The following is a 15,571-nucleotide window of genomic DNA, read 5'->3' on the forward strand; positions in this document are numbered from 1 at the left end:
TGACACAGCTTCAAATATATGCAAATGCTGGTTTTCTTTATATAAAGTAAATTGTCTGTAACTTGGAAAGCATGAAGAAAATTGCCATCAAGTGGCTTCCAAAAACTAAATGGAACAAGTGAGAATTTTGTGGCTTGGATTTTATTAATCCAGTCCACGGTCTCAGCATTTGGGGTGGGAATGGCATTTTTAGCTGCATTGAGATGGGGGAAGTAAGATAGGCTTGTTCTACAGGTGGGACTCTTCCATTCATAGAAATTGTCAGGATTTGGCATGGGCTCAGCTGCACAGAGTGCCAGTGGGCCTGAACTACAGCTCCCAGGCATGGACAAGGACAGCATAGGTTCCAGCTCTGTGGAAGGAAGGGAGGGAGGTATACATCACCCTTGCTCCCTTTCTACCACTCACAGGCCTGCTCATCCTGTCAAGCTTCCTTTCATCTCTGCTTCTTGCCTCCACCCCCCCCCTCTACCCTCCTACACAACCCACCATGAGCTCCCTACTGAGCCTGCCTTTATAGGGCTTCTTCCAACTTCCCCCTCTGTTCCTCCCAGGCTCTGCCCTATCCCTGATACCCTCCAGCTAGGTATGCCCTCAGGTGTTTCCTCTCTCATCCCAGACTCTCACTGCTCTCCTATTCTCTCTTGTAGGGTGGAGCTAGATGTAACCCAGCTGGTGGCACCCTCAGGTGTTTGTCCTCTCATTCCTCCCTGCCCCCTTATCTTTTCCTGCAGGATGGAGCTGGCAGGGCTTTTCCAGGCAATGTGGCTTGGCTGCCTCTGCCCATAAGGAGCCACCCTGGCCTCTTGGGTTCTGCCCAGTTCCCCAGGGTAAACTTTGCTGCTGGTTCCCCCTAGGACTTGGGTAGGGCATTAGCATCCCAAGTAGATGTGCATGCCTTTTGCCCTTTAAGGCTTGGCTAGGCAGCACGCGCCTGACTGGCTTCTCCCTCTCCACTGGCTGGAGCTGCATCAACTCCTCTGGGCTCTCTGTGCCTGCTGCTGAGGTGCTGTTGGTTTGCAGGTAAGGGGTCTGTGGCAAGTCCAGGGTGCTTGGGGTACTCACCCCCGGAAAGAAATGCTCCTGTGGATCCAAGCCATTGACAAGGATTCTTATAATAGACATGTAAAACTCATCTTTCCCTCCTTTCTAGGCAGATATATATGTTATGTTGAAAGAATGCCTGTACTTTCTGTTCTAGCCAATATTATCTGTGATATATCTGCAAATGGTAAACATTGATTATGTTCAACAATCACATTGGAATTCCATTAGTTCTACATATCCAAAGAGTTATAGACTCTTTGAAATCCAAAGAGCTACAGACTCAATGCAAAGGGTTTACACTAGGCTTATAGAATATTTGAGTTGTCTTGTGTGAATACCTGCCCTCATCTTTGCCATAGTGAAATTGGCAAATAAATAAAAACTCTTGTAAATGGTAAAATTGGCAAACACTGGGAAGCAATGTTCTGCTGCTTCCCAACAGTTAAAAAAAAATCAGATTTCCCACAAAATTGAATAATTTCATGATTACAATGATGGTGCAGTGGGAGTAAAAACAAAATTGAGACTATGTCATGTAGTCAAATCACGACTGTTAATAAGAGAAACTGTGAGTCACAAAGCTGTAAATGATGAAGGTCTACTATAGAATTACTTGGAATTTTGCTATTACAATTAACTCTCTGCCCCCAAAATGGTTGATCCTTGCTCACTGTGGAATCTTTGCAAATAATTTAATGGTCTTAAAATCTCCCTGAATTTTCTCTATTTGAGGCTTTCTAATTATAGTTTGACCATTTGACATAAGTATCAGACAGTGCAATCCTATGGAGAGCTACTCCAGTCTAAGCCCATTGAAGTCAATGGATTTAGATTGGAGTAACTCTCTATAGGATTGCACTGGAAGAGTGTCTTCTTCTAAGAATTTAGTTTTAAGAGATTGGGGATTTTTTCCCTTAGCTATCTGGCATCACAGGTCACATTATTCATGTTTGAGAAAATCCATTCTCATCTAAGATAATTTTAGCAAACAGAGTCAAATTGCACATTTCCTTACAGTGAGCATGAAGATGATGCCTTTCTTATTTTTATTTATTTAATGAATTAAAATATTTATAACCAGCCTTTCCTGTTGCTTCAAGGTAGTTTGCAATTAATTCCATTTGTGATTTAGTTGTCAGAGAGTCCTTGAACATTAAAAATGTGCCAAATGATCTTGAAAATAAACTGTTTTCAAGCACAGGAGCATGTGGAGTACACGTTGGTTACCATTCTATTGATATTTTTGTTCTGTTACCACTGGCTGAATATCTTTGGAAATGTGCTTCCTGGATATGTAGAACACTTGAAGGCATTTTAAAAAACTGCTTACTTGTATTTAATACATACTCATAGAATTTTGTCTGGCTATTACAAATGCATTTGAAAGTTAATTTATATCCATTGGTTAATTAAGCAACATCAGTAACTGGCCAGTATTAAATTCATCTCAGTAAATATGAATGTATTTAACTTAAGCATAATAGGTGTATTATGTGGTCCCAGTTTCTCAAATGGAAACACTGGACTGGTTGTACAAATGCTGCAGTGTATGCATATTTCTGCAGTCCCATGGTTGATGCTGTCATCGGTAACGGTGTGAACACTTTGGGACTGTGTGGATGGTGATCTCTTTAAAATTTTCAGCAACTTATTTAGTATGCAACTTTACTTTAAAGCGACTAGTACAGTAACAGTGCAATCCTATGGAGAGTTACTCCAGTCTAAGTTCATTGACTTCAATGGGCTTAGACTGGAGTAACTCATCATAGGATTGCATTGTAAATTATCTTCTTATGACAACCAAAATCACTGTATATAAGGAAAGATGTAATTAAGAAAACTTTCATGCCTCCAATGCAAATTGAACTGAACATTTATTATTATTAGGGAGGTGAAAGTGACATAATTCCAAAAAGACAGATGATGATGATGATGATAATAATAATGCAATATTGAATTTGTACTCTGCTCTCCCCACAAGCAGGCTCAGAGCAGATCACATCATTTTAAAAGACATAAGAAACAGATAAAACCAGTAGCATAAAAAACAAATACGATACCACCCCCAGTAGCGCTCATTGCACAATCCCATATATGGATTGTATATTAGTATAACATGGATTGTGTATTAGTATTACAATCTTTATGCGGATTGTGTATATGGATTGTTTATTAGTATTACTGCAGAAGTTATTATACTGGGCAGAATAGCAGAGACAACAAAAATGGTTTTCAAGATATAACCTATAGTATACTTGTCAATATCACATGCTGGATTCTGTGGTAGCATGAATAGAAGGAACTCACACAAGATGATTTCCCCCACCTTTCCTATCTCCCAGTAGCCCCGTGTCCCCTGAAAATCCTCTACTAATGGAGTAAGCTCAGCTTTGAGGCATTGCAGGTGGTTGTGCTGAGAGAAAAGAAAGGAAGGGATTTTTTTTCTTGTATGAACTCTAGGATCCAACAGCATAAGTTTTTAAATTCTTCTATGGGCTATTGGAGGGGGCAGGTGTCTGCTGTTAATAAAGGCTTTGACTACTGTTTGTGTGCCGTCCTCCCTTGGTAGTCTGCCCTCCCCCTCTACCAGTTGTCTTTTATCAGGTTCCAACCTGAGGAAGAGGAAACTGCCCTGCTCACTGTAGCCATGTCCTGCCCCACCCCAGTTGCTTTTAAACTCAACTGGGCCATCAGCAGTGCAGGGCCTATGTGTGGCTCTTGTGCCCCTCTTCTGTCACAGTGTGGTTTTTTCTTCTTCTTCTAACTTGTACTGCCATTTTCCATGAACAACTGGACTTTCATTTGAATTGTTAAAAGATAGTCTTAGATCCTCTTGTCATCCAAGAGATAAGACTTCAGAATATCAAGGGTGACCAAGGACGTAATAAAAATACAAAACCTGTCTCATGTTATGTTTAGATGACTGTCTTATACCAAGCAGATATAGAATTAAGACTCAGATGACCTTCCTTCCCCAGTGGTTATACAAACATCATAGTGAAGAAACTGTATATTATTGATACCATAAAAAAGCATTCTGGAGTGAGCCATCACAAATCCCAAATACTATGTAACCATTAGAATAGTTTCTTGAAATAAATATGACTATATTTCATTCACAAAATCTTGGCTATTCAGGGGGTAATTTTATATATGGAAACCATTCCCTCAGATTATTATTCTTTGTCTGTGACCAAAGTGTATGGCATGGCAGTGTATTTGATTACAATTTACTGTATCATTAGACTTTTTAAGAAAAACAAAAAAATGAGTCGAGTTGGTAGTTTATCCTCCCCTTTGACTTTCACTTTCCCATTCTGTACACATTGAAAAAAGGTACACAACTGATGCAAGAGAGTTTGAGTTTAACAGCTCTGCTGGGATAAGAAAGCAAAATCAACTGCAGATTGTTATGACCCATTTTACGGCAGAAAAACCTGCTGGAGGGAATAATGATGAATGGACTGTGTGTTATGATGTTTACTGTCAATCTATACAAGCTGGTTTTGTATAATCCTAATACAGCTGGCTGTGATGCTGTTTCTACATTCGTATAAAGATAGTTAACAATCTTTTTGTCACTTACTGTTTGCTTGATTGTACCCAAGGACAAGCAAATGATGCAACATTGGTAAAGAAAGGCATGAGCAATTCAAACTGATGCAGTATTGTAGAATGGATTTTTCTTTATCTTTCAGAAATTTGGTCACTCCTTTTCTGTAGAACACTTAACATAATTGTTTGATTGACTATCAAATGGAAAAAGAGTTGCTAAATCAAAGTTTTCAAAAATGAGGATCACTACATAATTGTGTTACCTCAATTGATATTAGAGTCAGACTGTATAATAATTTGTCCTGAGGAAGGGATAGTTGATGTATTTAATAAGATAGTGATGATCTGGAGTTAGGGACGACATTTACAAAGTGTCATTCTTTAAAAAAAATGGACATTTAACAAACCTAGGTTGTATTGAAATGGAGGTGTTCCAGAGGCAGTTTCCAAATCTATTAGTTGGATTTGAATGGATTGTTTACAATAATGTATGGAACTTAGAGGAGCAGATTTTAGTGCTTATATTTATATGACATTTGAATTCCCTCCTGAAAGCCTGGTTGCTAGCTTTAGATTTTACCAAAATGTCAGATTAAGTGCATCAAAGGAAGTTTTGTTTAATTGTTCAGCTTGTTTTAGCTAAGTAACTGGTGAAATCTGCAGTCTTGCTCAAGTGTTTCACTGCCCACAGGGAGATGATATTTTTGATAACGATTAAGAGACTTAAAGACTACATGGTTAACTTCAACTTGGTTTTACGTGGCCTGAATTTTTCCTTTCTAGGAGTCCGTGATACATTTTAGGTTAATAAGAGCTAAGGACCATCTACTTCAGGAGAGAGAGAAATTATCTCTGGGTGTTCTTTACTAGAAAACTTTGCCTTCAAAAATTCAACAGCTCTCTCACAGATATTTTGTGCTAAGCGTAGTCATTAAGCACAGATCTAGCTTAAATTTAGATGCCCTCTTCCTCTGAGTATGAAGTAGTACATAGTCTGTTAAAATGAATGGAACTCCATTGCCTGACATGCACAATTTAAAGATCACGTTATAATTGGAAGGAGCAGGTTGACCCACTCCAAATATTTTAACTGAAATAATTGACCAGGCACAGTATCCATGATAGTGGTCATACCCATGCAGCACTCTCTTTTAAAATCAAGAACAGATATTTTGTTATTTTTAAGAAACCTGTGAAACTCTGTGATGAATCTGACTGATCCTTAGCTGACAATTATAGAGAAATACCTATCAATATATAAGGCTTGAGTTAAAAATTCACATAAGAAAATAACATGACCATGCTTTTTATAAAGGAGATTTTTCCTGCTTTAAAATATTTGTGTTATTATGATGACTTATGAGTTCTGTCATTGCTTAGGTTTATGCTTTGCAATGTAATTAATAAAATACTATTTGCTTGAATTTTTGAAACATTGTTTCCATGAAGAATTTAAACCTGAAATCAGCAACTTTTTCAGCAAAATCCGACACCCACAAAATATAACCCTAATTTTCTTACAGATTTAGAAATATCATAGGATAAAACTTTATTCTAAACTGAAGATTAAGTAAAGTTTTAAGTACAGTCTTAGGCTGCAATGTGTATATAAATACTATTGAAATTGATATATTTATATATCTGTTGCTGTAGGCAGGAGTCTAAGCATGCTGTACTCTATACATACTTACAAAAGAAATCACACAAAATTGAGGAGGAATCACTCCTGAAAGTCTTTTTCAATACAATGTCAGTACAGGGAACAATTCTAAGGTCTACTTAGGAGTAAGTGCCATGTTATTCAATGGGACTTACTCCCAGGAAAGTGCCATTAGAATTGCAGCAATAGTCCTTTAAAGATTTTCCAAAGTCACCTAAGAAAAACAGGAGCAATGTAAGAAGAGAAACAACATTCCTAATAGTGAACTGATTCTTTAAACTGTCTAGGTATGAAAACTGAGGCAAAAGGGATATAAGCATATTACAAACCATATTTATTTTGCTGGTTATTTGTAATTAATCAATTGATGCCTGAAAAATAGGATAGTAAGGTTATTTGATAAATAAAATGTACTTTTTAATGTATTTAATTTATGTATGGAGATAAATGGTTGAATGTCAAAAATCCATTTTTAGAGAAATGTTGACGTGGGTGAAGAAAATCTGAAGGTAATGATGTTAGGAACCATTTCATTTTCAAGACATACTGCCAAATGAATGACACAAACCTTTACAGCTGAGTCACATAATATTTTCACACAGTAAAATCAATGTGAATTTACCGTGACCACTGGACTTTGACATTTTGAATCAGTTTTGTGAGTGCTTCAACATGTATCATAGTATAATGACTCAATGTTTAAACATATAGGATAAATGCAAATTTGATAACTTTGCACGGTAGGGTTGTTATCCTCCAGGAATGGAGATCTCCCCATATTACAACTACTTTCCAGACCAGTTCTCCTGGAGAAAATGGCTGCTTTGGAGAGTAGGCTTTATGGCATCACATTTCCACTGAGTTATCCCCCCTCCCCAAACTCTGCTGTCTTCAGGCTTGTCCCCTAAGTGTCTAGGCATTGGTGTAAACTATGGGGGGGGGGCTGAGGGGCTCAAGTACCCCCCCCAGATTTGGCCAGGGGTGCTGAGCCCCCCAGGCAACCAGTGAACTACATGGGGGCTGAGGGGCTCAAGGCCCCTCCGATTTGGCCGGAGGGGGGCAAGCAGTGACAACGCACATGAGGGATTCAGTTACAATGGCAGATGAAGCACAGGACTGTCCACCCTTCCTGTTGTATTATATTACAATTTCCATGATTCTTTGGGGCTTTGTTCCTGTTTTTTGCTCGTTATGTATTTGTGTGTTTATTAAGAATTTATAATTTAAAAAAGGAATTGCGGTTGCTATAAGCAATTTACAAATAAATGTTACAGAAGAATTAAGACACTCTGACAGAAGATATATGATTATGAAAATCAGGCTCCTGGAAGGTAAGATTTGCACACTAGCAACAATATATGTGCCAAACAATGCAAGAGAAAATTTTTATGAAAATGTTTTCCAATCCATTTTTGATTTTCAAGAAGATAATGTTCTTCAGAGACATGAATGGGATAATGGATCTAAAAAATGATAGGTGAAAAAGAAACAAAGAAGGCAAACTCCTCCCAAATGTGTTTAATTATATGGAAATGTTACAATTGGAAGATGCTCGGAGGATCAAAAATCTGAATATTGGTGACTATACTTTCTTTTCTGACAGACACCAAACACATTCAAGGATTGATATGTTCTGGGGATATAATAAACCTGAGTTATTTATATTGGTTATTATATTATATGTTTACTTTTTCTTTTCTTTTGATGCAATTATCATTGTTATCGTTTTTATTTTTTTCTGTTTTGCTTATATTGATAAAAATAAATTTTATATAAAAAAGTATTTATGCACTGCCTTAAAATATGTCTATGAACCACACTAAGTAGCTTAGTCCGTAGCCCTGGCTGGCTCCACCCACTTCCAATGTGTTTTAGAAAAGAAGTAAGAACTCTTACTTCTTTTCTAAAACCAAGGCAAGTGTAAGTTTGTTATTTTCTCTTTCACACTTACACCAGCCAGCATGCTCCAACCACCCATCATCACATTTTCTCTGCAATCAATGCTACTCTGTTAAGGACCAATTTCTGTTCCTTTTAATAGGAAAGAAGTGAGTCTCTATTTAATTTTACTGTACAGTTATGTTATCATTACATTGTATTTTGGAAATGGAACACTGGGAAAGGGTAGGCCCTATGTTTCCTCTTTGAAATAGCTTTGTTTGTTTGTTTGTTTGTTTGTTTGTTTGTTTGTTTGTTTGTTTGTTTGTTTGTTTGTTTGTTTGTTTGTTTGTTTGTTTGTTTGTTTGTTTGTTTGTTGCTGCTCCTGCTCCTGCTGTGGGTTGTTGGGTTTTTTGCTGGGTGTGGGAGAACAGTTTTTTTCATGGTTGTATGTGTGTGTGTGGGGGGGGGGTGGCTGTTTCAGCCACTCCTAAGCTCCTATTTCAATTTCCATTCCATGTTTAAATGGAGAGGTGGTATCTATTGCAGAAAAGGACAATTCCTAAAATTGAGTGATGTCTCTCTGAATCAATGAGATACTTCATCTTCATGAATAAGATTGGTGTGTTTGTGTGCAGAACAGAAGCCTTTTTTAAATCTCCTTTTGCCCTATGTGCAGCCCAGAGAGAACATTGGAAGTAATGTGCACTCTGTACATGTTCATTCTCTGCATTTTTCTGGTACCTAAAATGGTGTGATACAGTTTCAAAGCGGTAACCAACTAGCTAATGCTTAGAGAAGAAACTGAAAAAAAACCAGTTGAGTAGCACTTTCAAACCTACAGCAAATTTATTGCTATAGGATTTGGGGATTCTTTTGGTAGATAGATATTTCGTGTCTTCTTCAAGCCTGTAATTTTCTGTGTTTGCTGAAGTTGATGCAGAACCAGATCCTTTAAAAAGTTAACTAATGGCCCCAGCAAACCTGTTAAGCATTCTTTTTAAAATGTCTACACTCTAAAGAGTTGGTCAAGTAGGTGCGTATTGACAGTTGTTCACCAACTTGGCAGCTACAGGTAACATGAACTGGTTTCAAGCATATAACAATATTATTACACTGTGGCTTACTTTGCATGGTGGTTGTTTGGATAAAAAGCTATAAAAACAGTTCAGTAAATTTGAAGTGGTATTACAAAAAGTAAGAAGCTGCAGGGGTTACACCCTGCCTGCACAATTGAGGTAAGCCTGCCTCAGCAGACATTCACACATTTGCCAGGACCAAAATAGAACATCTAATGTGTACAGGCCAGAATATTCAGACAAGGAAAATGTCTGCATCAGCTACTACCAGAATTAGCTAACCTTATCAGAACAAGCCTTACCACAACTGGTTCCTCTTGCACCTCAGAAAGGTCATTCTCATGCCTTTGAAGATACCAGTATAACCACTGGTCAACTCCCACCTTTTTCTAGGTTTGACCCAGCCCAGGGACATTGTTAGGGGGTCCCCATGGGTGCCTGGGTCCCCTTAAATTTGTGTGGAGCCCCTTCCTAAATCCCCCATGGCCCTGTCTCCATAGATGGTGGCAATGGAAGCCCCTCCCTGTGATGTCACTGGGCCCTGGTTCTTTTAAGGACCTGGCATAGCAATGTCTCTGGCCCAGTCCCAGCCCCCCGCCCAGGCAATTGAAAAGTCTTTGCCCCCTGTCTCCAGGAATTTCCCAACCCCAAGCTGGCAACCCTGTTGCATGGTATGGTGAATTGTATTTCTGTGATGAAGCATCTGCTATTAGTGTATGTTTTTCGAGCAGATACACATTGAAAGTTTAAAATGACTTGTCCTTGTTATCAGGTCTTTTTTTTCTTTTTGCCCAATAAATTTTATTGAGAATTATCAGAAAAATATAATAACAGTAAAACAGTTAAATATAAAATACAATAGGTAAGAAGTCTCAAGTAGAAAGAACAGTTTACAAAACGGTTTCTTAATTTCTGTAACAATAACAACATAATTTCTTAATTCAAGTAATTACAACAGTAACGAGTACAAATGGGTGGAGGTAGGATATAAACGATTGTTCTCAATATATTCATAAAATGAGAGCCATTTCTCCCAGAAGCCTGTGTTCTGAGGATAATAATCCATCTGAAAAAGCCTGTCATTGATTTTTTTTCCATAATTAAATTATTCCAGATTTTCGTCATCCAGAGATCTAATGTTGGTGCCAATTTATTTTTTCCATTTGGTTGCGATTGCACTTTTAGCTGCAATTAAGAATATGTTAATAAGGTCTCTTCTAATCAAGGGAATTGAAGTATTTTCCCATAGATTTAGAAAGAGAATTTCTGGTAGCATAGGAACATTCTATCTGGTAATATCTTTAATAGAGGTTAGAACCTCTTTCCAGAATTTTTCAATCTGTGGACATTTCCACCAGCAATGTGTGTACATGCCTTCAACTTTACAGCCTTTCCAACACAATGCTGACGCAAATGAGGATATTAATGATATTTTCTTAATGATATTTTCTTTGGCATTAAGTACCACCTATTTAAGATTTTGTAGGTTTGAAGTTTAGTAACGATTGCTCTAGAATTATATGTGCTTGAAGACTATATTCTTTTCCAGTCATCTAATGTAATTCCTTTATTGCAAACTACTTGACACTTCATCTGATAACTAAATTCTTCAGCTTTGTTACTTGATAAAAGGGTTTTGTATATCTTAGCTATCATACCCTTCCTAGTAAGTTTGGTAGTACCCATCAGGTTTTCAAATTTTGTTTTGGGTAGATTCATTAATTTTTTTACGTTTAGTTGTTGGATTATGGTTGGAATTTGTAGATACATAAACCACAGTATCAATTTTTGTACTTTCTGTTCTATATCTGCCTTCTCAAGTAGCCCTTTGTCTGACACTAAATCTTTTATTCTGATGTGTTCAGTGTTTCCCCAATTTTTATTGAATTGTTGTTTTAATTCAGGAGATAGTCATTGCTGTGAGACAAAAAGGGAAAATCTAGATATAGTTGGTACAAGTTTATTCTTATATTGATCCCATACAGTCAGTATTACATCTAGGAACATATTGTTTTTTATTTCAGGAGGTCTAGTGCTCGGTTTAGTCCAGCTTAATTCCAGTATGCTGTATCTGGTTGTCATCGATTGCAGTATTACAATCCAATCTGAAGTGTCTGTAATTAGTTGTAATTGGAGAAAATTCGAAAGCTGTATCGCTGTGTGATAGAATGCTATATCAGGGTAATTGAACCCGCCCTGAGATCTCTTTAATTTTAAAATTTTAAACGCGAATCTGGGTTTTTTGTTGTGCCATAGAAAAGCATTTAACATGTTTTGCCATTGTTTGAGTAAGTTCTTAGAGATTGGGATAGGGATGGCTCTGAAAATAAATATCAATTTAGGTAGAATAAATGACTTAATCAAATGGAAACAGTCAAACCATGTGAGATTAATCTTATTCCAATTGTTTATAGAGTTCTTGATTTGTGACATTAATTACAAATGATTTGTTTGTAGTATGTCTTTATTATCCATTGGGATTGTAATCCCTAAATAGGGTAAGTCTTTATCTGACCATTGAAAGGGAAAATAATGTTTGATTTTTTCCAGTTTTTGCTTTGTGACATTAAGAGGCAAAATCTGAGATTTTAAAGGATTGACTTGTAGACCTGAAATCGAACCAAATTCTGTTAAAACTTTTTGCAAGTGAAGTAATGAACTATGAGAGTCCATGATGTACAGAATAATATCGTCTGCAAAGAGACTAACTTTGTAATCTTCTGTCCTAATTTTAATACCTGTGATATTGTCATTTTCTCTGATCATTATCGCTAAGGGTTCAATTGCGAGTGCAAATAAAATTGGAGACAAGGGGCATCCTTGCCTAGTACCCCTTGAAATTTTCATACTTTTCGAAGTTAAACCATTAATCTTCAGGTTTGCTGAAGGGTTTGTGTAGATTGATCTTATTATTCGTAGAAAGTTGTTCCCAAATTCCATAAGTTGTAGTGTTTTGTATAAGTAAGAGACTTCCAATGACTCTGTGACGGATCCCCCAGCCTTATCTGGCTGACACCCTTCGATGCCACCCCTTGTGAATGATTCTGCTAGCTTAGGACGGTTCTGATTTGGGATCTCACAGCTCCTGTCACCACTTGTGAAGTATTCACTGGTCGAGGGACCCTTCTGACAGGGAATAGAAATATGGACCACTTACACTCCGGCTCAGTAGGTGTGTTGTAGACCTCTTCTCATGAGGCTAGAACTCAGGCTGGAAGCGGGTTCACTCTCTGGACAGAATGGAATCCTCCTCAGCTCTCACAGACACAAACTGGAACTAGAATGTCACTTCGTTGCACCAGCACCTCCTCAAACTCTGCCACTTAGTCTGACAGGCTGAAAGCTGGTTCCCCTCGGGCGTATAAGATATGCAGGAATTTTCAAACCGGACTCAGATGGTTAACAGAACAAATTAATGTATTGTCGAAGGCTTTCACGGCCGGAGAACGATGGTAGTTGTGGGTTTTCCGGGCTGTATTGCCGTGGTCTTGGCATTGTACAATGCCAAGACCACGGCAATACAGCCCGGAAAACCCACAACAACCATAGAACAAATTAACTTTACTAAAGCACATTTTATCTTCCTCCTGCACAGCCTTAAACGGTTAAACGTTCCAGATACCTCATTAACTAGTCCTCCTCAGAGAACTCTCTAAACACATCTGCCTTCTCTGGTTATTAGCCCTCCACTCTCTTTTCCAGAGTCTCCCTTAACTGCCAAAACTCCCAACTAACTCTTCTAAACGGTCTTAACTGCCCTTTACTGCCACTCTCTCTCAACATTCTATTCAGGACCTGTCACTCCAACAGGGCCTGTCCGTCACAGACTCCAAAGCCTTTTCGATATCTAAAAGTATAAAGCCTTCTTTTTTCTGTTGCTTACAATATGATATTAAATTTAGGGTTTTATAGATGTTATCTGTTATGTCTCTCTTTGGAATAAACCCTGTTTGATTTGGGTGTATGTAATCACTTATAAAAGAGTTGATTCTACATGCTAGGATTGCTGTAAAAATTTTGTAATTCTGGTTGTGGAGAGATATTGGATGGTATGAGGAAGTTTTAGTTATGTCCTTTCCTTGATTAGGAATTGAAGCCATATTCCATGTTGGGGGCATTGAACCTGCTTCTAACAATGTGTTGCATGCATCCTGAAGTGGTTGTGAAAGTATGTGTGCAAATTTTTTATAAAATTCAGACAGGTATCCATCTGGTCCCGGTGATTTGTTGTTTTTCAAGTTCCTAATGGTTAGTAGAATTTCTTGTTGGGTGATGGGGCTGCCTAATAAGTTGCGATGTTCATCTGTTAGTTTTTTAATCTTGCCCAATGAAAAATAATTTACTGATTTTATCATGGCTAGGGGTCCATGTATATAATTTACTGTAATAGTCCACAAATGTATTTATTATTTCTTTCGCTTTTGTAAAACATTTCCCTTTGCCTCCATATATTTGTTTGATAGTATTAGCTGATTTCTTCTCTTTAACCTTATGTGAGAGCAACTTCAATGATTTAGGATATTGAACCAGTATTTTTGTTTTACAAACAAAAGATCTTTCTGGATTTTATTAACTTCCAAGGATTCCAATAATTTACGTTGGTGTAACAAATCCTGATATACTTTTTTGCTTCTTGTTTTTTTGTGTCATTCCTCTAGGAGCTGTATTTTATTTTCCAATTCCTGTTTTTGTAGTCTCTTTTGTCTGTTTAGTCTGGAGGAAATTGCCATAATGTGGCCTCTTGCTAACACTTCTATCATATCCCAGAGTATATTTGGTGTGATTTCCTGAGATTTATCATCTTTGATTGCAGTCTCTAACATTTTCTCTATTTCTTTAACTGAGCTATCATTACTGAGTAGTGTTTTATTGAATGTCCAATGCATTTCTTGGTTTGATTCGGAGTCACCTGATATTATACAGTTGCCCCAAGTGTGGTCCGATAATGTGATGATACCTATTTCTGATTGATTGATTTTATTGCTTAATAAGTCTGATAACAAAAAAAATCTATCCTTGTATAGATATGGTGTCTAGTTGAAAAGTAAGTATAGCCTTTTTCCTCGCCATGCAAGAATCTCCATGCATCTGAGATGGTTATTTTCCAGATTTGTTGCTAGTCTGGTTTTCTGTGGGTTCTTATTACGTGATACCTTGTTAAAGTGTGACCTGTCAAGTTTATGATCGATTACATGATTCAGGTCTCCTCCTATAATTGTAATTCCTTCTTGAAGGTTTGATAATTTATCCAAAATTTCTTCTATAAAGTTGTTTTTCATTGGGCGCATAGAGTGATGCTATAGTTATCATTCGATCGTCTACCAACCCTTTTACAAAGATAAATCTGCCTTTGGGATCTTTAGCAATGTTTTTTAGTCAGAAAGGAAAGTTATTAGAAATTAAAATTGCTACCCCTCTTGATTTAGCGTTTCCCATGGCATGGTATTGGGTTCATATCCATTTTGCTTTTAGCTCTTGGGATCTAGTGGGGTGGAAGTGGGTTTCTTGTAGCAAAACGATATGTGAATTCGTCTGAGCAAGGTTTGATAAAATTCGTTTTCTTTTTATTGGATTTCCAAGTCCTCTTACGTTGTGGGAGATAATTTTAATTTTTGAGTTCATTGTATCGACCTTTAGAATGGTCAATTTTTAGGTTCCAGTGTTCAAGTTGTTACTACCTACCAGCCAAGGTTTGTTAGTACTATTCTCAACACCTATGCCTATAAGCAACTGAACTACCTGAGATAAAACTTATCCTTTTATTTTTTTTTAACTAAAGTCTTTAGTATAAGTAATTTGGAAAACAGAAGCTGATAAATTGTATCATTTTGTTAAAGATTTAATAATAAAATTGTATCATTAATTGTGGCTTGTAAATCTAACTGGTTTTCTATTGCTGTCTGTAAAGACTGTTCACCTTTTTATTTTTTATTTTTTATTTTAATTTTCTTTTTCCCTTTCCTTCTTTTTTGTTCATATTTTTCCCTCAAACTTTTTAGTTCAAAGTAAAAGTTAAAGATGCTTCACACAACCTTTAAGTGCAAAGATACTAACTAATTTAATTCTATAATGATATAAAAATATTTAATTGTTAAACTCTTATATCAGTTGTTCACAAACACATTAACAAATCAATTAAAGAAACATCTTGGAATGAACTATTTTTTCTTTTTCAATCAGTAAGTTCAAAATAAGAATTAGTGTTTACTTCACACAACCTTCAATTGCAAAAAGACTTGCTAAATAAATTCAGTAATAATGTAAAGATATTTAAATACTGAGGTCCTATATCCTTTCCTCACAAGCAGTTAACTAAACAATAAAAAACAACTTAAATAAGTTTTTTTCCCTT

General features: G+C 36.9%; 1 protein-coding gene across 1 annotated transcript in view; it reads left to right on the top strand.

The window, feature by feature from the left end:
- The window catches only part of AGBL4 (AGBL carboxypeptidase 4), a 2,119,283-nt gene that overhangs the window by 862,909 nt on the left and 1,240,803 nt on the right, over positions 1-15,571 (top strand). The window lies entirely within an intron of this gene.

This window comes from Eublepharis macularius, chromosome 5 (assembly GCF_028583425.1).
Source record: "Eublepharis macularius isolate TG4126 chromosome 5, MPM_Emac_v1.0, whole genome shotgun sequence".
Lineage (NCBI taxonomy): Eukaryota > Metazoa > Chordata > Lepidosauria > Squamata > Eublepharidae > Eublepharis > Eublepharis macularius.